Source organism: Cydia amplana, chromosome 2 (assembly GCF_948474715.1).
Source record: "Cydia amplana chromosome 2, ilCydAmpl1.1, whole genome shotgun sequence".
Classification (NCBI taxonomy): Eukaryota; Metazoa; Arthropoda; class Insecta; order Lepidoptera; family Tortricidae; genus Cydia; species Cydia amplana.
Window position 1 is genome coordinate 19,266,682 of NC_086070.1, and position 25,368 is coordinate 19,292,049.

The following is a 25,368-nucleotide window of genomic DNA, read 5'->3' on the forward strand; positions in this document are numbered from 1 at the left end:
ACCTACATAAAGAAGAGAAATAATAAATAAAAAAGTTTTTTTGTATTTTTCAGTAGGTACCTATTTTGTTAAAAGTTTGCAAATACGATCCGATGTTTATTAATTTTAATACTCGTACATTCAATCATTGTATATAACAATTAAACATTTTAAATCTTAGCATAATCACAAAAAAAAACTTGAATCATCCACGCACCTTCTTTAAAATATTCAAAACTCTATCAAAAATCCAATAGCCAATACCAATATCCCGGCTCATTGTCTCGGATTTTAATATTTCCTTTTTCCCAGGATTGCCTCCCCCGTGACGCTGTGCGAAATGTTATGGAAGAATTCTGATTGGGCAACCGCTATTCTTTGTGAAATATTTCGATTGTGGATAATCTTTTCCTTTATTTTTTGCGGCTCCGAGATAATGGGTGCCTTGTTATTGTATTGGGAATAATAATAATTGCGCTTCCCATAAATAACGCAATAACCTAGAGAAGTTTAAAAAGGAACTAAAATAAGTTTTGTGTATCTTTACGTAATATAAGTATGAAGCAACAATATCAATTGTCTATAACTGAAATCGATGTCATACGAGTTTACTAAATGAAAAAGGAATCAAACCCACCACTGATAGAAGCGTGAGTGGCCCCTGCTTTTTATAACTAAACCTCAACACCTCCGTTAAACAGGATTTGTGTACCTATTTCTTCCCACTTATAAAAGACATTGACATTTTTCAATGTACTTTTCATGCAGTAAGCCAAGTGCGTCATTGTTTCGTTCCAAAGTAGCAAAAAATCTATTATTGCAAATTTGTGTTATTCCATCTGATTTGAACACGTGGAAACCCACACACCACAGCGAATACTGATTTATAGAGTGACACGCTCTTGTTTAAACCTTGTTTGCAAGTTTGTTTCAACTATCTAATCTTCTCAATCTTCCAGTGCCGCCACTTTACAAGTTTTCCTTTGTCATCTTATATTTTAGCGTGGCAACACTGCAACTGTTTGGTATAAACTGCGGAGTAGCACGTACAAAGCTTCCGCGACAAAGTGTTCAGCTGAATTGTAGAACGTTACGATTTCATTGTTGTCAGTGCTTGATATTTGTAACTTGTATAAATAAACCATACCGGCACGATTTTACTGAAACTTTACTTTTTTGTACGATATTCATAAACTAGGTCTATCATTATCTTCCTCGCGTTGTCCCGGCATTTTGCCACGGCTCATGGGAGCCTGGGGTCCGCTTGGCAACTAATCCCAGTAATTGGCGTGGGCACTAGTTTTTACGAAAGCGACTGCCATCTGACCTTCCAACCCAGAGGGTAAAAACTAGGCCCATATTGGGATTAGTCCGGTTTCCTCACGATGTTTCCCTTCACCGAAAAGCGACTGGTAAATATCAAATGATATTTCGTACATAAGTTTCGAAAAACTCATTGGTACGAGCCGTGGTTCGAACCCTCGACCTCCGGATTGCAAGTCGCGCACTCTTACCGCTAGGCCACCAGCAGCGCTTTATAAACTAGGTCTATAAGATAAGATAACTTTACCTCATAACCACATACAAGTATAATTTCATATTCGTATACAATGGGCGTATGGATTTCAAACTGTCGTTGAATTAATTATTATACTTTATGAGATTCTATTCTAAGCCTATTTTACAGCTATATAACAATGTATGTATTGTTTATTGTACCTCTACATATTTACAGAGAATCTGAAATGTTTTATTCCTACTTATATAAAGTAGTTACTGAACTAAGGTTGCTGGGAATTTGTAACTCGAAATACTCTCCTATTATTTATTCTTGTTTGTTTGTGACTTTCAAAATAGCCCTAACGCTAACTTGTTCGACCACTGAAAGTTTGAACCAAGCCGTACTTTAAGCTTTACTCGTAACTAAACTGTGTCGTTTGTGGCGTAACTCGCAACATTTGTTACTCCCAATCGAGATTTAAAACTTCCAGTACGAAAGTACCAGCTCTTTGTGTTACAGAGTTGTCGGTAACTTAAAACTGTTATGCCGCTATTTCTTTTTCGTTGCGTCATGATAAAGGATCGTGACCAAATAAAAGTTCCTCATATAACACGGGCGATGGAAGTCAGTAGATGTAAGGAACCGTAGACTTAATGCCGTTATAAAATAACCAATACGTTAACAGGTATTGGACATTTTGTAGCAGAAAGCTGTCATGTGAATATCTGTATTTTTTTTTTTCACCACAAAAATTGACTAAGCATTGACTTTTTACGCTGCAAATTTTTGGTCATTTAGTAACTTATCACCGTGACAATTAATATGAAAGTCGCTAGGGACTAGGGATCTCATATTACCGTCACTGTCAGAAGTACGAAGTAACTAAGTTTTTTTTATACTTATAAAATACTTAGAAAGAAATTATGTAAATTCCTTGACAGTACATTTAGCATAGCTATTATCAGCTCATCATTCCACTTTTTTTAAATCGCAATTTTAACCAATTATGGTGTCAAGTGGTCATAAATAATACATACACAGCCCATCATAAACGTTTCTCGTCTCATTAACTTGATCTGGGGCTTCGTTTTATCTACTGTTTAATTATTAATCATCCGAGCAAAGCATCCCATCAAATCCGCAAGAAATTATCTTATCCACCTCCATAATTACACCACACAGCATCCCTAGGGGTATTCCTGACGTTTATCCTCAATGTAGTGGCCTAAGCTTACCATTTGCCTTATGAGATTCACCAACGCAGCCATGCAAGCGCCGCCGCCCTTATCGAGATGAAGACAAGGGACATTTCTCTTTGTTTGTTAATGGGACAGTTTTGTAAAAACTTTATCCGCTTTCTCATGTTTGTATTCAGTACACTGTCCCTTTCTTTCGTGCTTCCTTTATGTTGTCCTAAAAGAAAATTAATTAAGTGCTATTGTTCCCTTTGAGTGCCGTTTTGTACGCATCTGTGTGAGGTTTTTGTTTTTTCTTTTGTTGAGAGAGGCTTGCTTCTAAACGGGGATTAGTAGTTATTTTTGCGGTTATTATTATTTTCTCCTTTCAAGAGAAGCTACTCGTTTGAAATAGGTTTATTTTATTTTTAATTAAATTTCACTGGCATTCCAATTTCAATTAATGGTTGGTTTAATGGTTTGTTACACATTTTCACAAACATTTATACATACCTTTTAAGGATACCTTTAGGGATAAAAATCTAAAATAATGATGATGATGCTAGTAGAGGATATCTAATTAAAGAATTAACTGTATTAAAATGAACAATATGTCACCAACACAAAGACCAGGATTGATCGTACCATAACTGAAGCTCTTAAAAATATTTCACAAAAAATTCAGCAAACCATTTTTCTGCATTTTTTGCAATTGAGTTCCCAATTTTTTTTTGTTTATTATTTAAGCGTACACTCACTAACCTAAATTCCGCGCACGTCACGCGTCGCGGCATGATTGGATGACGCCGCATTTTTCCCCACTGTAGCTCGGCATTCTCCAATTTGGCCACATTTCCCCTTTTTGGTGGGAGGCAAAACATGTGCTGCTGATCTGACAGAATATAATAACAATAAATGTTACCTTATTTTACTGCTTGTGTGATCCTAATATTGTATTTATATGAATTGGACAGCAAACAACAAAATTTATACTGTCTATTCAAAGCTATGTTATTGTCTACGTGGTAAGTTACATGGCTATTAACAAATTTGATATGTTTTATGTACCAATAAGGTATACTCGTAGTTTCGTGGAAATAACTGTCTTCATAGCTTTTTTGTTTGTTAAAACTTTCAAATTTTTAATACTAACATCATAAATATTTCCCGAAACGGTTTTATTTTTAACGATGCAATCTGGGCTAGCAACATGCTATGTGAGTCAAGCACTTGACATGAAAAATAAGAGCGGAACTTACTATAGTCGGAGCTATATGACGCCGGGGTTGAATACGGCCGATAGCTTTTAGAGAACCCTTCGGAGAACAGGATCTGTTCATAGTTCCGGTAGTAGGCAGTTTTAGTGGTCCTAAGATATTGTGGCATCAAATAGGAGTGCATAAGAATAATCGAAAACGAATATATATTGAACTAAAAATCATATTTAGAAAAAAATACTTATAGACTAATCTGCAAGTAGACCGACTTTTGTTTATAAATTCTTTAAAAAATAATTAGGTCATTGTTTAACTAAGTGTGGCAATATTTGTCTCCACCAGAATTATATTCGACTTTACTTATAGGTATTTCTTTTCCGCAAAAGCTCTTGAATACAAATTGTATTTCTTACCATAAAAACTATCCATTCAGTTGTAACAATAATACATCATAAGAAATCGGAAAAACGCACTAAGTAGTTTTTCTATTTTATTTTTAAAGTAAATATCGCTTACGCCTAAAGGCAGCTCACAAGCAGCAAACAAGCAACCCACACAAGGGTTTCCGTCCACCTTTTCATTACTAAACCCTAAAAAAGGGCGCACTTCTGGTGATAATCACGCCTCGGGCCAGCCGATAACCCTTACGCCGCCGGGCGTTCGGAAATCTTATGAGCACGGCTGCTTGGACCCCGGGGAGCGCTCCGGCACGTGAATAAGTTATAAGGGGCAGCGGGAGTGTTAATTGAATCATGTTGTTTTTCCTGTTTTCTGACACGCAATAACTTTTCCTGTTTTTAATTAAATGATTTATGGCTTGGGCCAAATACAACAAATTACCTAATGTTAAAGCATAAAGCTGAGTTTGGGAAATAAATAAACATGCTCATGTTTGACTGACAGCCATATTCGAACTTTAAGATACGAGTAATACTAGAGACTGAAACGATATGGATTGGATATGTCAGTGTCTGACAAGTGTCAAAAGTGACGCGTTTGTTTGAAGAAACGTCACTTTTGACACTTGTTTGACACTGACATATCTATTCCATATCGTTTCAATCTATAGTATTTGACGTATCTTAAAGTTCGAATATGGCCGTTAGCATCGGTGGACATTATGAAGTTTATGATTTTTATGAATTATGAGATATGTGGGCGATGGTTCTTGTGAGCTTAGGTTACTAGTACCTACGCGTTTTTTTTTTTCATTTATAAACAGCATCCTGACATTTTACTATTTAGATTAGATCTGCCAGTAGTGTCGTATGCATTATTAGACCACAGATTGACTTTTAATATTGTGTAGTCTACCCACGCTTAAATTCTATAGTTCCGGGGGCCCTTCGGCCTTAGTGTGCCACGCTGCGACAGTATCTCGTGCGCGAGGTAGACTTCCCTTTTTTTTCTAAACGTATTAATAAGAAAAAGTCGGATAGTCTATCTCTCGCGCCTACTACTGTAGTATCACACACGTATTAAGGCCGCTTGTCTAACTACTTATATACCAAAAAACGCCAATCCCTACCTCGATCTCACATAAGGCTATCAAGCAGTTTATCACTTGCACCGTTATAGGAAGCTAGCGGCTTCGACAGAAACTCCCCCGGTTTTATAGTCCTCTGAGGAAGTTTATATTCATGGTACCTTTTGAATTTTTTAACGGCAAGCTAGGCGACCCAGTGCGGTCGTGCGAGGAAAGGGAGGCTCTGTAAATTTCAAGATTTCGAAGTTTTCGATAATTCACGGAAATTCTCTTGAATCTACCTATTGTACCAACCTACCTATTGTAGAAAAAAGTGGCACTGTACTGTTATTTTGTACAAAAAGTACTGAGGTTGACTGAAGTAGCATGAGAAATACGGACGTTTCCGAGAAAATATTTACGATGGAAAACAATTATTACTACATCTGTACTAAGGCACTACATCGGTACTTCGTCGTGACGTCACGATCAATTCCAGAATGGTAATGGAATTCTGGACGCGAAGTCCAATCCGTTACTTTTGATGCTGACTGTACAATCTCGTTCTACAAACTTTAAGTTTCGAATCTTTAAGTGTAAGGCCTGAGTGGACGCTCGAGTTGGGCGTGCAGCGGGGCGGGGCGTGCGGCGTGCATGTTAAACAAATGCAAGTGTATAGGAGCGGCCTTAGTGCACGCTGCTCAAATCACTTGTGAGCCCGACGCCACGCTACACGCCCCGCCGAACGCTCCGCTTCGAGCGTCCACTCAGGCCTTACACTTAGGTTTGGTCGTCATCCCAATTATTCAATAGGCACCCCAAATGTATTACAATGAACAGACAATAAAAAACAATTCCTTCCATTTCAAAAAGTCAACCAATTTCGTTCCATGTCATAAACGAGCTGGAGATGGTATCGACTGGTAGGTTTTTCAATTTTTTTTCATTACCTACATCTTTTGATGGAAGTCTATAAAACCAAAGAGCCTCCCCTACGTAAACCATAAACTGTAACCGTAACAGCACCCTTGCACAGCCTTTGAATTTTTAACCGTTCGCTCTTTTAACCATGAGTAAAATGAAAGGTCTACTTGATTGCACAAAGAAATGGACCCGGTCGGTAGATTTGCGATGTTTTCGAATGCCTGAGTAGCATTATAATGCTGTGAATGTCTGTACAACAAAGGCATTATTCTTTTTCAAAATTCCTGTGAAAGTTTAGATTTGTTTTTTGTTAAATCTTAATAACAGAGCCCGTACCATGAGTCACTGACAGTGTCAAAACTGACATTTACGCTATCAAGAACGTAATTTACTTTCTATACATCTCGTTTGCACTAATATGCGAGTACGAGCGAGATGTCTAGAAAGTAAATTAAGTACGTTCTCGACGGCGTTTAGGTCAGTGCCAAACTGATGGTAGCCGTACGGCTGTACAGCTGTCCAATTTTCATACTGAGGTCTAAACAGTTAAGCCAAATCGTTACATAACGTAACCTGTCAGTTCGTTTACAGTAAGAAAATCGATCATTGACATCAATTACCTAGAAAAACTTTTCCTTTCGTCTCAAGTGACGTTGTTAGATTACGGCCTAGCCTTGCCATGAAACCTGTTTGGGCGTTTTCTAAAATAAATATTGCAAACCTGATTCTTTCAAATCTGGACGTTCTTGGGCTCATTCTACTCAGAATCGACAGCATTCTCCATTCCGCCTTAAAAAAAAAGATGTCCCAAAATGTCCATTACATTACGTCACGTTTTATTATGAGAAAATTTTTCACTTGTATGGACGTGACGTAGTGGAATGTACAATTTTCATACAAATTTTTGGGACCAGTTTTTTTATCATCAGGATTGAATATGCTAGTGATTCTGAGTTGAAAGAACCCAAAAACACCAGGATCTGTGAGAATCGGGTTTTCAATATTTATTTTAGAAAACGCCCGTTTACTACAAAAGCTAAGCTTTCCTTTTCGTCTGTCCTTTCTGATTTAAGACGTCCTTTTGTTTAGCGTTGAAACAATTGTTCCTGTCCTAATAAAGTAGATTTATTTGAGGTACGAAAGTAGTAAACCTTAAGAGGAAAGGGGACATCCGCTTCTCCATACAAACGTTGTCCCCATTTACTTCTCTGAATGTTGACATTATGGAAAATATTTTTACATAATTTGATATAATATTAACTAGCTTTATATGGGTACGTATATACGTAGGGACCGTTTGATTTTTCGATTTTTTTTAAATTAGGTGCGAAAAACACATTTTATACAAATTTGTAAATGCTTTTAACTCTTAAAATAATTAAATGTTCGTAAAAAAATCAAACGTAGGGGCATAGCTGACATACAACAAATTGTGTCAAAACATTTTCAATAATGTTAATATCCAGAGAGGAAAATGAGGACTACGTTGTATGAAAAGGCGATTTCTTTCCTCTTAACGTAACCTTATTGTAAAGAGGATGAAATACTTGTATCTGAATATTTCCTTTCAGATACTGCCGTATTCGAACTTCAAGATATTCACAAGAGACGACACGTACTAGATCCATTCTAGATACGATATAGTTTAGATTTCAACTAGTTCTCTTTTGCAGCGCAATTCGGGCAACCAATGTCACTATTACGATAGATCGTGTTAGACATCTATTAAATGTGACTTAGATCTCTAAGTAATATCTTGTGGAAATCGTTCAAGAGTATCTCCAGAATCGCGGAAATGTCAAATTTGACAGGTTAGATCTTAAACATATCGTTATCGTATCTTGGCGATGTTTAAAAGATATCTAATAGATGTCTATTACAAATTCCGAATCGGGCCCATAGTCACCTATATTGCTATAACTTTTAATATATTTTTTCATTCTACCGAGCCTAGGTCTCCTTTCTCAAGCACTAACAGTGCGAGCAGCGTTCACGACATTATTTAATGTTAGTATGTCTCACAACAGTTTAAATTCGATTATAATTTTCTTCTTAATATATATTTAGGGTAAACACAAACAAGCTATATAATATGTTAGTGCAGGTACTCCCCGCTTTTTAGCATTCAGATTTTCACTAATTTTTAAAGCCTTGGTGTCAAAATCGTGACAAATATTAGCAGAAGTAAACATTTAATTGCATAGTTTAAATTTTAGTCAATAAAACAACCCTTATTATAGTTTAATTTAACTCACCAGCAATTTCCACGTGTGTCAGCAGTCAGTGTCCACAACACAAACACACCAGTACAAAACTAAAAGTCACACACAATAGTTTTTCATAGAACACGAGATTTAAAATTTCGCGGGCAGAGCCTCAGGCGGGGTCTAGATGAATCGTGTCAAGGTTGCTACGAACAGTGCTACGCCGTAGACGTCCGCTCCGTGGCCCGACTCCCGTACGAGAGGCTCACGTTGCTACGAGCTACGCGGGGAGATCCGTAGCCAATCGAAGTGAGGCTGCGCTGTAAGGATGTTTACTCTACATCGATATTTTTAATGTTATTGATAAAAGTTTAATTTGTTGAAAAAAAGCGCTAATAGCGTTGTTAGCAGTAAGTGCGCGCGATTTTCAACCCGGAGGTTGCGATTTCAAATTCGTCAAAAATTAACATAACTAACGATAATTAATAGCTAATTATCTTTCTAATAAGCTTGTAACGGTTCAAAATTCTATGGTAATATTGACCTCGTTATGATACTCCTATCGACATCTAGTGGCGGAATAGCTGTCGTCACGGATTAATTTTAACGCCATCTGTTGGCATCCAGAGATACTCGATCAGGTGAAAGTCAACTATATTTCTATATTGTTTATGGTTATTATTTTAACTTTAGATATCTTCTTTAGAGTTTAAATATTTAGGTTTAATAGTTCGAAAATATTGACACGCAATATAATTAGTCTTTTAATTTGTTGTTTTCAAATATTGTTTGGGACATCGCTTGCTACATGACAAAATTTCTCGACTCCGCGTCATAGACGCAAGCTTTAAAAAAGAATGAAAGGAAATCGATTGTCGAACGCGATCCTCTCATCACTTGAGATCCGGCGGCATGTGAGCGAACAGCGTCGTGGTCTGGAGTCAATTCGTCCTGGGAGGCATCCCTTAAAAACATGCACCCACACTTCGTGTAGCAAGCACACACAGCATAGCGTCGAACCTACGAACCCTGAGAAACACCACCGATAGTCTGCAGCTCAACAAAAGTGACAATACCTGTTACAATTTTGGCATCCCAATTCGTGGGGCTACGCTTTCGCTTTTATATTGCTGTCGCAGTCTGTGGATTCTGAAAGAAATCCTTTTTTTTTGCTATTTTTTTGAGCTCACTAATGCACTGTGCACACCTTCAATTTTAGCTTAAGACGCCATGGTTTGTTCTGCTTGCTTGCCTACAACTTATTTGATACTTTGACCTTTGACTATGTATGTCAACATAATATATTAAAAGCTGATAAAGCTATTTTCTAATACTACAACTTTATAAATTGTGATACTTTTTGCTAAAAACAAGAAACTGTATTTTTTCTTTAAATTTTGATTATGAAACTCTAAACATTGACTACTCTGTACCAATCTGTACCTAAATTTTATCTCAATGATTTAATAATAACTCTGTATGTAAGACAGACTTATATAAATAACTACTTACTGTTTGCTCAAAGATGCACTATTTTTTTATGTAAAAAGAGACCACTGTTAAGTAAAACTTAAAAACATTATTTTTTTCAAAATGCACCAAGCGACAACACTAAAATTAACCTGCTTCTTTTTTTCCTCAAGTTTGTTGGTCGCTGGTAAATTTCAGGTCTGCAGAAGTCGTTGGTGGGTTATACCTCTCATCGTTGTCTCGCAGCCGTCTCTGGTCTTCTCTGCACAGGTCATCTCCACTCGAAGGTCAAAGTTAGTTCGCTCTGTCTCACTATAACTATTCTTATATTTATTTATTTATTGCTTTATAGGCCTTGCAATTTAGGGCTAAAGCGTTCTATTTTTATTACCAATACTTACTGAAAGTGAAGCTACTTTCTATGTTCTAACATAAGAACTCTGTACCAAGCCATTTGCTAGTACCTACTGTAGTCATTTATGCAAATGCCTACTTAATTATATTTTTTTGTTAAGGAAACTTAGTTCTTAAAGTAATTTCCATTACCGCCTTACTTTTTCTTGATACTCCGAACTTACTTACTATAGTTAGGTCTAAGAAACTAATTTTTTTTTTCCTACTAGAAGTAATATTTATAAAGAAAATGTTACTCATCTCTATTGTGTTCTAACGATGAACATAACCGTACTCGATACCTACTCTTAGCTTTAGATATTATTTTTATCTTACTTTAATAGGTATGTTATAATTTTACCATATTTTCTAAGTCGTTGGTATACTGTAAACAAGACAACTTAAATATTAATTATAGGTGTAGTTATTCTCTTAAGAAACTTATCTCTTTTATTTTAAGCGATATTCAACAAAGGAATATTGCATAGGTATTTCTCTCTGTTCTAAAATGAACGCTGTACTATTGCCTCTCTGCAAAGTACAAATACCTACTTACTCTTGTAAATACTGTTTACTTAGAATACTGTTAGGTTAGGTCTCACTAAACTTTATAACTTTGCTATCTAAATGTTCCATGAACATGGTTGTAAACAAAACAACAATGCAAGTTATTTAGTTACTTTAATATCACTACATGTTTGAATAGTTTGGCACGGAGCCCACTGTTTACAAAACATATCTAGAACTTTTTTAACTAGACTTTTTTATTCCCCATAACTCAATAAAGTGTTTTTGTTATGTTGGATTTCACTTTAAATTCTTCTATAGGGAGAATATTGCTGGCTTGTAACTATTGCTTTTTGACATCGATGTTTCGTTGTTGAGGAGATTTGGATGTGACTTCGTCTTTTGATGCTTGAGGCGTCAGCTGATTTCCTGGATTCTTGAGTCTTGAATTGAAGGTCAGTTGTTCATTTAATAAAGTGATGTGATAAAGTGCTTTGTGAAGTGAAAATGGTGGTTATAAGTGCAGTGATGTGTTTATCCATGTTCCCTTGAACATTGGAGGAAATTTCGGTCCCATCTGGAGCGAAATTTTTCATTAAGCACTTATGCATAACCTTCATTTTCGTTTCTTTTGGCGCTTATGACCTTTTGGAATGGGAAGCCTATACGTCAAGCTATATGCGTTCCGTTTCACGTAAAAACCTAATTGCATCTGTGATCAAGGGTTATTCTTGTGTTTTATATTATGAAAATAATTTCATGGTGTGTTCTTACACATTTTGACACTAGAAAAGGGGAGACTGAGGCAATTCGGTGCTCATCTCTTTTAAAACTCTAATTTTTTGTGATGACTTTAAACTTTAATTGGAAATTGAAGATTTCTGAGTAGGTACGTTCTGCTTGTTGTGCACTGTTTTCTCTCTCTATGAACAGTGTACGGGGATATTGTTTTCACTTCTGTTGGAACAAATTCTGAAGGACAAATACTTACGTAACTTTATTTCTTGATAAAATACTTGACTCTGAATACTTCTCTTTGTATCTCTGATAGGGGACGGAAGTCTTCGGTGTGTTTCTACACATTTGGTACAAAAGGGGAGATAGGGGAAAATGTACTACCGGTTTCGACACTTAGAATAATTTTGTAGTTTATTTTTAATTAGGAACGGGTTTGACTGCTAAGTCGCGGTCTACTTTATTTCATGCATTGGATTCTCGCTTGCGGTCCGTGCATGGGGAGTTCGTGTTATTCTGATGCACATCTCCATGAAGTCGACAAGGGTCGAAATTTTGTTTTCTTCCTGTCTGTACGCCCCACTGTGGTGTTCCTGCAGTCAACTCTTAGCTTTTAGTGGTTGTGGTGTAGGCAAAGCTCGGACGTGCACCCCGCTTAGAATTTTCTTCGCTCGCTGCACCGCCGAGATTTACTCTCCCAATCTTCTCATTAGTCAATAGTTTCTTGCATGTTAGGTATAAACATATTTTAACTTGATAGTTAGCGTTGCATATGCCTCATGGCATGGTGAATATAGTTAGTAGGGCATTAAAAAAAAAATGTAAGTTAAACATTTTTTTTTTATCTAAGTTAGGTGGTAATGTAACGGTTCAAAATTCTATGGTAATATTGACCTCGTTATGATACTCCTATCGACATCTAGTGGCGGAATAGCTGTCGTCACGGATTAATTTTAACGCCATCTGTTGGCATCCAGAGATACTCGATCAGGTGAAAGTCAACTATATTTCTATATTGTTTATGGTTATTATTTTAACTTTAGATATCTTCTTTAGAGTTTAAATATTTAGGTTTAATAGTTCGAAAATATTGACACGCAATATAATTAGTCTTTTAATTTGTTGTTTTCAAATATTGTTTGGGACATCGCTTGCTACATGACAAAATTTCTCGACTCCGCGTCATAGACGCAAGCTTTAAAAAAGAATGAAAGGAAATCGATTGTCGAACGCGATCCTCTCATCACTTGAGATCCGGCGGCATGTGAGCGAACAGCGTCGTGGTCTGGAGTCAATTCGTCCTGGGAGGCATCCCTTAAAAACATGCACCCACACTTCGTGTAGCAAGCACACACAGCATAGCGTCGAACCTACGAACCCTGAGAAACACCACCGATAGTCTGCAGCTCAACAAAAGTGACAATACCTGTTACAAGCTGATAAATCGTTTTTAGTTTCGTCATAATAAAATTTACTATTATGCACCCGTGAACCGTATCTGGTGCGTATTAGTAAATAGATTGGTATCACGTTTTGCCTATAGTATTTTATGCAACCGTTGTTTAAGGGTCAAAAAAGGCGAGTGGCGTGGGTAACAATTTGAGGCGAAGCCGAAAATTGTTAATAAAGACGCCACGAGTATTTTTTGACTCAGTTAAACAACGTTGCATACTTTTTCTACGACCAAGCACTTACTTTGAAATAAAATTGTAAATTTAACAAATATTTTTAATTCAAGAAGTAGCAAAAATGGAGGGTACTGGCGGGAAAAGAATGAATGAATGAATGAAATTAAAAAAAAAACGTGTCTATGGTTCACTTATTTGTCAGAGATGACATTTAAAATAAGGTTGGCAACACTGTATTTCATTCAATATTTTTTAAGTGGTCATTACACGAAGTATCGTAAAATCGCCAAAAAGATACTGCGTGTATGCACAAATTCTTTTTCGGGGAATAGACTAGAGACTTGTCTAGACAACTATAAAGTAGGGTTTTAAAGCTGTGTGCACGACCCTTTAAATGACAAATAAAAGTACGGGAGTAGAAAAAATAATTTAAAGTGTAAGTAACTATAAATATGACTTTACGCCTCTTTTTTTAATGTTTTTGTTGATAGTATTATAAATACCAAACCGTTTTAATTTGCTTATAATATTATATAAAACGGCAATTATGTAGGTACAGTACATATGTAAATTAATATTTTTAGAAACTATATATGTCTTTGTTCAAAAGTTATGAAAATTGCCCTCTCAATGGGCATAACAGGATGTCATACAAACTAACGTTAATTAAGTGTCTAAAAATAAAAACCTAGTCTATTCTCAAGTGGAGCTATTTTCCATACCAAACGAACATAGACGTACAGAAATGAGAAAACAAGCAAAGTTGGGCAATCCGATGCGCGTGTTAGAGCGAGACAACACAATTAGCTCGTGCCACTCTCTGTAGAGAGACGGCGATACCCTAGAGCAGGATAAACGATGAGGGCAAAGTTTCATCTGTGAATTATTGAAATGAATAATGTTTTATTTTGGTAATTGACTTCGTCTGTACGCCTTAGGTATTTTATAATTAATTCACAATTGAAATACCTATACATAAATTTGCCTTTGAAGAGGCAATTAAAAAAGTTTTTCATTTTATACCGTTTTGTTGCGATGAATGTATATGACACCGTAAGATTGTGAACCTGTTAGTTTATAATCTAACGTAGGTTAGGTTAGGTTAGATTATAATCTCCCTACCGATACCGCCAGTTTATAATGTAACTAATGAGATTATAATATGACGAGTGTTTACAATTTTACGGTGATATATACAAGTTACTCATGATTGGTTTAAATAAACATTTTAAGACATGAATTCCTTTTGTACTTAACACATGCACCGCTGAGCTACGGTCGTAGCGCTATGTCGTAGCCGATAACACGGATTTCCCGGTATGTAGCGAAAATGCTTCGTAGAGGCGAAACGGCAACGTGTCTTGATTAGCGCTGAATGGGTTAATAGATTTTTGCAATGAAGGTTGATAAACTGAAATAACTTTCAGCACACCCTTAGGATAATAAAAATAAATTAAATATGCATTGGTATATGATGTTTGTGTATTTTCAATACCTATTAACTTTGTATTTGTTTTTTACAGTGGTTTGCCTTGGCCCAGAACGGAAAGTTATAGGTTATTATTTTGTTGAAAAATCCTACATGACTTAAGTTTATAAAAAAAATAGAATATTTTCCGTGCCGGAGGATATTTTGTCTATTTATATTTATTTAATATATTTTTGTGATTCTGAATTAAATAATAACCCTTGGATATTGTTGTTGATAATAATATATTCATTGCCTTAACGAACTTTAAATATAGAATAGAATAGAATAGAATAAATGTTTATTGTATAACTGTGTACATACATAGGTGGTAATTTACAAAATGAGTATCAACAGTTGCCTGCTAGAGCGTACAATTATGGTAGGCAACCTACCTATCTTAAAACTAAGCTTATAATAATAACATTGTTATCTGTAACATTGTTATAAGCTAAATTTAAATACATTTTACTTGAATCTTAAGTAGATCTCGTTCACTAATATGTATTTGATGTATTTCATTGTATGTGAGTACTTTAGGAGTTGTATATTTTTATGAAACTAAAATTTCATGATCAATTACATGAATAATATATTTATAATTTACATAATAAAAAAATGTTTTGGCAAAGTTTGGGACGGGGAATTTAGAATATTTATTATTTTACTTTTATGCAGATCTGTTTATTATGAATGGAAAGTAAATACCTATGTCAATTTTTTGCCCACTTGAAGGACGGGAAATAGACATTAACCTAAAGGTGACAGTCCATTTCCAACCGCAGCTGCACTACTGTTCATTTTACTATGGAAATTGACAGTAACAGCGACGCGTTCAGTACCAGTAGTGCAGCTGCGGTCAGAAATGGAATGTTACCCTAAGAGATTTCATAATACCACAACTTATAAGTCAAATGTGGGTCTGTATTGGTTCCCAAAACCTTTTAAGCCATAATATATTGTTTGCCCACAATTTCGTTAGTCATAATTCATTTGGTTCAGAAACGCGTCACTTTTCAGGATTGCCATAAAACAAACCTAACCTAACCTAACCTATCTATAGGATAACCTAACGAAAATCCTGAAATGTTAACCGTTTCAGTTTTATGGCTAACTAGCTGTTGCCCGCGACTTCGTACCCGTGGATTAGTATATTTTCCCCATACAAACTTTGGACCCCCATTTCACCCCTTTAGTAGATTAATTTTGAAAAATCCTTCCTTAGTGGACCCCTAGACCTTATAAGGAACCTACTTGCCAAATTTGGACTTTCTAGTCCCAGCGGTTTGGGCTGTGCGTTGATTTAAGTCAGTCAGTCAGGTCTTTCATGTTTAGATATATAGAAGACGATAATATGACAAACAATACATTATGACTTAAAACTTTATGGGAAACAACGGGACCCCGTCAAATATATATGTAACCAACGCAAACAATATCGAAACAAGTAGCAGCTCTACACTCTGCTCAAATACATCAGAAAACATCTGCGATAGACAGCTGCTAATACGCTAGGGCCCGCAACAGATGACATATAAAGTAAGGCAGATACTCCACTTATAAACAAAAACTGATTTCAACCATACATCGGGGTTTTTGGTGCGGGAATTTTTTACACTAGCCGAAGAATTGGTAAAAACTGATACTATTTTAAAATTTACAAGCACATTTTATAAATAGGTAGCTATTTATAATTCATAGTTTGGTAATTATTTTACCTAGAATGAACTTTTACACAGTTAAAGTACAAAAATAATCTTTCTTATTTCCTACCCCACTTCCACAACCGAGACAAGTCTTGGTTCGTAGGTTTTGAAAAAATAGACAAACAGTGAAATCCGATTTTACATTTCGAACTCATACCAGTATACTTAGCACTTATCAAAATTGCAAAAATATTATAGTCCTATTAGGGACATTCTTATGCCAAAGCCACACGACTATGGCGGGGTTAGCGGTGTTACATATAAGGAGCATACTCTTGATTAATTTACTAGTCTCTAATAGTAATCTAATCTAATAATAATACATAAAATGAATTACCTGCATATCATATTGGTCAACATCTTTTTGCCTACCACAACGACCGCACAATCATCACTACATAGTGTAAAATAAAGTCGCTTCCCGCTGTCTGTCTGTCTATGTATGCTTAGATCTTTAAAACTACGCAACGGATTTTGATGCGGTGATTCAAGAGGAAGGTTTATGTATAATTTGTTAACCCCTGCGAAGCCGGGGCGGATCGCTAGTACTTAATAAAACATTCGACACGTGTTTAATTCTAGAGCAGCGGATCTATGTTTTACGTAATCTGTGCCGAGATGGAATTACTGGCAGTCTTGTCGATGCTCAGTTGTTTTTACCAGCCACGAGTGACATGCGCGGTGGGGTGTACTGACACTGACGTCCGAATTTTGAGTGGGGGTGACAGATAAAAGTTTGACATTCTTTTATACTTAGTTACGCCAGTAAATATCAAATATCTAAAACTATATTCATATGTTTTATTAATTTTACGCAATTAAAAGAAAAAGGACCAGCCATGGTGGAGAGAACTATCTTTGGGTATATTGGCTTTTATTGCAAATAACACGTCCAATAAATTTACTTTTTAGGTGTATAAAGATTAAAATAATAAACTTTTATGTTCAATAACGTTCTAAAATAACTAACTAAAAATTTGACGTGTCATAGTTAGATTAGAATAAGGGTAATCAGTTAACAAAACTCTTTTTTTATTCACTTTAGTCGCCGCCGCGATTTTTTTTAATTTTCTGGATGTTTATTCTAAAGCACTATGATAATATACAATATACAATACACAAACTACACAATGAGCGAAAAGAACAAAGGACCGTCAAATAGAGGAAGGAATGCATAATCAAATCAACTTGCTTTCACGTTTCGAGACTATTCCGGACCAACATATTTTTTGCAGTTACAATTAGACAATACAAACCCTATATATAGTGGTTATAAGAGCTAATGCAAGTGTCCAATTATGTAAGTTTGCGTGTATGGTGAAACAATGGGCTCGGTGCTTTTATGAGGGCGATGTTAATGCTAATATTGAGGGCCCGCGGGTTACGCGTATTCTCTTCCTACTAATTTTTAACGACTTACTCAAAAAGCCTTTAGATTGGATGTAGACAATTAATTTTCTTGAGATATTATTATTTAGAATGTGTGTGAGGAGTGAAACCAAGTGACTTACGAGTAATATATCAACGTATAAAACAATAAGTTATTAGTTGGGCAGAAAAAATATCAAATGTTAGGGTTCTCGATAGAATTAAAGAAAAAAGAAATATAATTAGAGACAATAGAAAATAGAAGAGGAGTACTAATTGGACATCTGCTAAGACACGACCTGTTCCTTAAGAACATCAAAGAAGGTAAAATAGAGGGAAAGAGAAGAAGAGGAAGACCGAGGAAAATTTATTTCAACCAATTGGTTGAAATAAATTGAATTGGTTGGTTTAATTAAAAGAAAAGGTTCCGGTCGCGTCATACCAGAAGAGTAAGGAGTTGGCAGAGGACAGGATGAGTCGGAGATTGCTTCACCGACAAGAGCACCGCTCTTAAATAAGAAGAAGAAGAAGTAGTTTTTTTATATGTTGGCGTATTAAATCATTAGCTTCTACCCGTGACTTCATCCCCGTAGAAATCGATAGAACTTTCCACACGTACTGCACTACGTTTGTATGCAAAAGTGGTTTCAGGGCGGGGGGCCGATTTTTGAAATTCGACCGCTCGATTTCGCGTATTTCGTTCAGTAATATCTCCACTACTAGTCATATAAATTCTACTAATAGAATTGAAAACGAGTGGTCAATACCACTAGATTCCCAATTTCTATCACTCGTATTTCAAAAATCAGCATTTCGCCGTTTTCCACCGATTTTCAGGTGACGAAATCGAGTGATCGAATTTCAAAAATCGGCCCCCAGTCGCCCACTTTCGCCTTAAACCGAAAAATTTGTTTAAAGTTCAAACGGTTCAAGAACTTGCATGCAATAGTCGATACATTGATGACTACAGAGTATGAAATTAGTCGTTCTACCAAATATCGCAATGTAACAAAATTGCATGTAAATTCTTGAACCGTCTAAATGAGGCTTAAAGGTACGAGAAAGAAGTTATGGATGCGAGCTACAAGCCAACTCTAGGTTAACTTTTTTACTTTATTAGAAACCTTGCCATGTTTAAGCAAACCGATCTCTTAAAATATCTACCAGAAATACATGCCCATTACTCCGCAATATCTTCATCCAGAACACCACACCCAGCATTTCAATCTTCTTTCCCTCCTGCTCACACGCAGGTAGATTGAAGCAGACAAATTGATATCAAGGCCCGGAATGGAGCCCAAATAGTCCCTCCTACCAACTTATCTTAAATCGCGAGACCTGTGAATGTCTTCCCAGGCAATTTCGGCACTCATTGTCCAGGAAGTTGGTGGATTAAAATCAGTTTACCCTTACCTAAAGGTTTTGTGTGGGATCTAGGTAGGTACTAGTACTATATCAGGAATATAGCTCTAATATTTCATTACTTTACAACGATAAAACCGCCTGTTGCTATCTTTATTTAAATTGTTAATCTGGGGCCCATTTCTCGAACAGTATTAGACTAATATTATTAGTCCACGAACTGTCAAATCGTATCGGGTTACCATGGCAACACACTATTACATATTATCCTAATAGTCTAATACTATTCGAGAAATGGGCCCCTGGACTAATACATAGGAGTATAGGTCGAGGATGATTTAAATTGTACTCATTAGAGTCATTAGGTACAGTCACCTGCAATATGTTACACAACGAAGGCTGCAAAAATATGTGACGCAAAATCTTCCATTTTTCTCGAGATTTAGACCCATTGCACACTACTGTTTCCCGACGCCAACACGCAAGAAACAGCTGTGTCTAGTACCTCTTTCTTGCTACGCAAGTAGAGTAGTTGATGGATACATGCTTTTGGCTGGAAAATCACCTATTCTATGTACATTGAAATGTTCCAACTCCAGCCACATTTAGTCATTTAGTCATTTATTCAATATTGCATTGTCATGTACATAATAAGGTGTTACAATTTAAGAGGCCAGTTCATGACACCCTGTAAGGGCACACAATAGACTACTTATACTACGCTACTTATACTTGTACTTATATTTACAGTTATATAGGATTTTACTAAATGTTCATGCTTAAAAAATTGTTACAGTTTATGTCAAAAATATCAATAGGTATATAATGTTAATTTAATCTAGTTTCTAAATAAATATACCTACTAAACTACATAATAATTACATTTCATCTTCCAAGAAGTCATTAAGATTATAATAGCATTTGTTGATTAAAAAGTCCTTCAACTGCTTATTGAATAGCGCGTCTGAAGTTTGCAATTTAAGGTCGTCGCTGATTTTATTGTAAATTTTGATTGCCATCATGTTTGGGCTTGATTTGTGTAGCTTTAGTACAGAACTTATGGGTGGCGCCAGGTTATTCTTAAATCTACTTTCGAAACGTCGAGGACGGTCGGCAATTTTAGGGAAGAATTCTGGGTATTTCCTGACGAACTTACAGATTTCTAAAATGTAAATTGATGTCAACGTCAAAATTTTGTATTTAATAAAGTAGGGTCTGCAATTGTCGAGGTATGTAGTGTTGGCTAGTATCCGTACGCACTGCTTCTGAAGAACAAATATATCGTTTATGTCAGTACTGTTTCCCCAAAGAATTATCCCGTAATTGAGCCATGAGGAAGCATAGGCGTAGTAGGCAGTCAAAGCGCATTGAAGATTGGTAGATTTTTTTAGTTCTCTAATGACATATATAAAACTAGACATTTTATTTTTGATTTTATTTAGATGTGATTTCCAGTTGATATGAGAATCTATGTCTATTCCAAGAAGAGTAAAAGCGTCTACACATTCTAGGGTTTGTCCGTTGAATGATAGATTTATATCTAATGCGTCTTTTTGGTAAGGCCTGAATTGTATAATTTTAGTTTTTGTAAAATTTATGTCTAAGTTGTGGTCAGTGAGCCAGTCTGATAGTTTGGTCAATATATGATATATGTCGCTTTGGAGGTTGTCATCATTTTTGCATGACAGTAACACGGAAATATCATCAGCAAAAAGTACGCACATGTCATTCAGGATCATTGGGAGATTGTTTATATAGATTAAAAATAATAAACATCCGATACAGCTTCCTTGGGGAATGGAGTGTTCGACTACTTGTACCTCCGATCTTACGTAGTTGATCATACCCGTTTTGTTATCATTGTGTTGTATCTCGACGTATTGTTTTCGGTTATCTAAGTATGATGTAAGCCATTTGTGCGCGGTACCCCTAATACCTATTTCGTGTAGTTTGTCAAGCAGTATTTTGTATTGCACCCTATCGTAAGCCTTTGACATATCTAAAAGAATACCAATTGCATACTTTTTTTCGTTTAGAATGTTATATACTTCCTGCATATATTTATAGACGGCAAGTACAGTCGATCGGTTCCTGCGAAAACCGTTCTGACTATCATTATAAATGTTGTACTTTTCGCAGAATGAATTTAGGCGCTTACACATGGCTAATTCAAAGATTTTTGAGGAAGTGGGTAATAAAGCAATCGGCCGGTAGTTGTTAGGATCGGTCTTGGGGCCCTTTTTATGGATTGGTTTTATAATGGATGTTTTTAGTTGGTCGGGGAATATTCCATCACAAAAAGACTGATTAACCAGCATATAATAAGGTAGTGTCAATTCGTCAGCGCAGCTCTTTATTAGTTTAGGCGATAATACGTCGATGCCATAACTACTTTTGTTTTTTAGGTGACGTATAATTCCATTCATCTCGCGCGGCTCGACCGGTTGCAAATACATGCTGTTTAGTGTGCGGGGTCCCGGCCGCCCGCGCGGCTCCTCTCCCTCGGTCACTCGCCCGACTGATGCAAAAAATGTGTTGAGTGCATTAGCTACCTGTTTCGGGTCTGACGTAAGATTTGTGTGGATCGCAAGTTCAATATTATGTCGTGTTTGTTTAGCAATTTTATTGGTGCGTTCTTTTATTATCCTCCACATTGTTTTTGAGACGTTCTCGGTTTTTCGCATTTCTGATATGTATTGGTTCTTTTTTGATTGTTTGATAGCTCGCTTAAGAAGTTTTCCATATTGTTTATAATGTTTGATAAGTACCGGATTTTTTGTGTATGTGACTAGCGTTTTTAGGAGTCTTTTATTATTGCATGATTTTTTTATTCCCTTTGAGAGCCATTTTTTCTTAAACTTTGATTTTACATTTATTAGCTTTTTTGGGATGCATCGATCAAGAATTTCCTTTACTGTATTTTCAAAAATGTTATAATTTTTATTTATGTCGTTGTTCGTGTCAAGTTTTTGTGCCCAGTCAATTTTTTGTAACTCTAGTTTAAATGTTGAAATATTTTGTGTGTTAAAATGTCGTTTATATACTTTCCACGGGATGGTTTCTTGTTTCTGTTGTTGAAATATGGTTTGTGTATTTATTATTGTACCTTTATGATCAGAAAAACCGAGGTCACGCACGTAAGTGTTTAAGGTTTTATCTTTAAAATTGGTAAATAACAAGTCCAAACAGGTTGACGAGGAGTTTGTAACACGCGTTGGTTCCTTTATGTATTGTATGAAGTTGTATTCTAGCATGCAATTCAATAAGGTTGAGGTATTTTTATTTTCCTCTAAAACATTTATGTTCAGATCACCGCCAATTATAACTGATTTATTATTATATTTTTTACTTAGGCATTCCAGGACGAGTCTTAATTGAGTATAAAAAATATCATTACATCTATTGTTCCAATAAATTACTACGAGGATAACATTTAATCGAGTGAGTTCTATCGCGGCGATCTCGATAATATATTCTATAGAGTAATCCACGATATCCTTTCGTTCCTCATATTGCAGGTTGTCTCGCAACAATATGCAGGCGCCTCCGCCCGCGTAGTTAGTCCTGCAGTATGATGAGGCTAGCACGTATCCCGTAATGTTAATTAGTTCGCTTTTCCCTTTTGATAGCCAGGACTCAGATATGCAAATGGCTTGGTACTCGTTGTTATTGGATTCGATAAGTGATTCAAGTAGTGGTATTTTGTTATTTAAGCTTTGCATATTTTGATAAAGTATGCTAAAGTTATAGTTTTTGTCGTTTCTAAGGGGTGGTGTTGTGACGAAATAAATTGATATTTTGCTCGTTACGGTCTACGGTAGTGGAGAGACTCGATGTGGCGTTTTCTTGTGAGCAGGCGATGCTGGACTTTTTACTGACATCTTGTGTGACCGAAGAGTAGCTCGCGTCCAACTGTACTGTTTCGTTTGGCTTATATTTCTTCCCGTTTATATACAAGATGTTATTTCGTATGGTAGCGTGGTTCCCCTTTTCGCGTGCTTCGCGTAGGTGTGTCCGTAGTTGCTGCCGGATTTTTAAGCCCTCGTCGTTTAGCACTTCTGATACTGCGAACCCAGTGCGCCTAAAGTAGTATGCATTTTCCAACACGTATTTTTTCATACGCATACTTAGGAGATGAATGATGAGAGGGCGACGGTGTCCGTTTTTGCCCACTCTTTTAACGGATTCTATGAAACCGTTTATATTTATGTTCAATATATCGTTAAAAATATAGTTGATTCGTAGGCATAAATCATTCTCTGTTTCATCGCGATATTCTTCCACTCCGTACAATACAAAAGCCTTCAGGTTACTATTTTCAGGAGTTATAAATTTTCCGTCCAGACGAGCCTTTAATTCAAGTATTTCGCCGTTCAATTTTTTATTGTCGATTTCTAATTTTTCTATCGTTTTGTTTGTGTTTTGTAATTCTTGTGCAATGCGTGTTTGTTCCGTTGTAATTTTGTTGTTCTTCTGTACAAATTCTTGCTGAAGTTGGGATATAGCCGTGTTTATTTCGGACTGTATTAGTTGTCTCATGTTGTTAAGAATAATGGCATTATTTTTATTCAGTTTTGTGTCTAATAAAGTAGAAATCTCGTCGATTGTCAAACCTTGCTGGCCCTGTGGCAGCTGTTTGGGTGTTAAGGTGTTACCTAAGAAACTTCGGTGAGATTCATTGTGAGTTGTAGGAGTTTTCTCTTCGTCCTGATTATAGTCTACTGACATGTTTGTCTCATTTAAATAAGACGTATCAAATGTTTTCCTTACCGGAGTACTATCGTTCTTTCGACGATTCGTTATGTTCATGCAGGAGGGACAGCGCCAAGTACTCTTTAGGCCCTGTTCATTGCTTTTATAGTAATCATGGGTCATCCCAAGACACGCGTAGTGATAGGTGTGCTTGCAGTATACGCATTCTAACAGTTCCAGACTGCTCTCGATCAAATTGGGGCATGCGCAACAATTCATTTTTGCTGATTTTTTGCGTAGCGTCAATTGTAGGCCTAAATTTACGGCAAGTGTTTCGCTAATGAGTGGGCGGGGCTTAGGGCATATGAATTAGAAGATAAATAGTTGTCTCGCTCTTTCCTGCGCCAAAATCCTGCGCACGGTTTGTGTGTCTCACTTTTTACTTCGACCGAGCTGGATGAGGTTTAGCCGTTAATGTCTAGATGGCGTTATAGTCAATGTTTATAAATGATATGCATTTTATGTTATTATTCTAGTATTTATAACATTTATTTCATGTATTTTTTGCTATCTTAATGTTGCCGGTTGTGCTTGGGATTTTTCTTAGGGCTTATGTATTTTTTCCCAGCAATTGTAATAATATATTATGAGTGTAATGCACTTACAAATTTTGGTCGTATTTATCGATGTTTTGTTGGATTGATTCCACTTACTTTGTTTGGTTTTGTACAAGTTCTGATTCGTGTCTTCCGTAAAAAATTGGCTATCACTACATGCTCTTGAAGATGGAGTATTTGTATATAGAACAGGATCCTTATTTGAAGTGTAGAGTAACGGTTTCCTTGGTCAATGTATTCGTGGATTTTAATTGTTTATAGCACTTTAAAAAACAGATTAACACTTTCACTCGGTGGTTGCACATATTATGACCATTGTTCGTCAATTTTTCTTCATAATTAATGGATTAAATAATTTTAATATTTTTTTTGGAACGAGAGCGATGTTTACGTCGACGGCCGCGCCATCTATCATTGCTACACTCCATTAAACGGATAGCGCGAAATTATTCATCGCTGTTTATAAATTAATCTTATCCCACGTCATTTCTCACGAGCACATCTGCTGCTCAACGCAGATGAGCCTGCGGCTTTAAAAAATAACCAAGGGCTTTATTTCATCCATTTGATATATAGTTGGTCAAACCAAATTGACAGTAAATAAGAAAAAAAATATATAATTATTCTTTATGTTACTAGCGTAAGACAAAGATAGTATGATTCTTTGTCTGTTTGAAATGAGACAGTCCTTTGACAAACTATATCAAGTCATATTACAAAATGATTTGATTGCATGCGCTCACTCGCTCTAAAGCGGTGCGAGATGCGTATGGATTGATTATTTGTGTTTTTATACATACCCGAACAAGGATAAAGCAATTCGATAGTTTATAAAATATATGTCTAGTTTGCAATATTTCATTAATAAAAAAATAAGATTTATTGTTTTGTCGATGATGAAGTAAACATTAGGTAGGTAAAGTCAGCACCTTAGAGAGCAAAGTATTCAGAAATATA

General features: G+C 36.0%; 1 protein-coding gene across 1 annotated transcript in view; it reads right to left on the reverse strand.

Annotated features, from left to right (window-relative positions):
* The window catches only part of LOC134659834 (C3 and PZP-like alpha-2-macroglobulin domain-containing protein 8), a 230,875-nt gene extending 222,054 nt beyond the window's left edge, over positions 1–8,821 (reverse strand). Inside the window, exon 1 of the mRNA XM_063515545.1 lies at positions 8,517–8,821. The gene's annotated coding sequence lies outside the window, so the exon portion shown is untranslated. The remainder of the gene's footprint in view (positions 1–8,516) is intronic.
* Between the last annotated feature and the right edge of the window lie 16,547 nt (positions 8,822–25,368).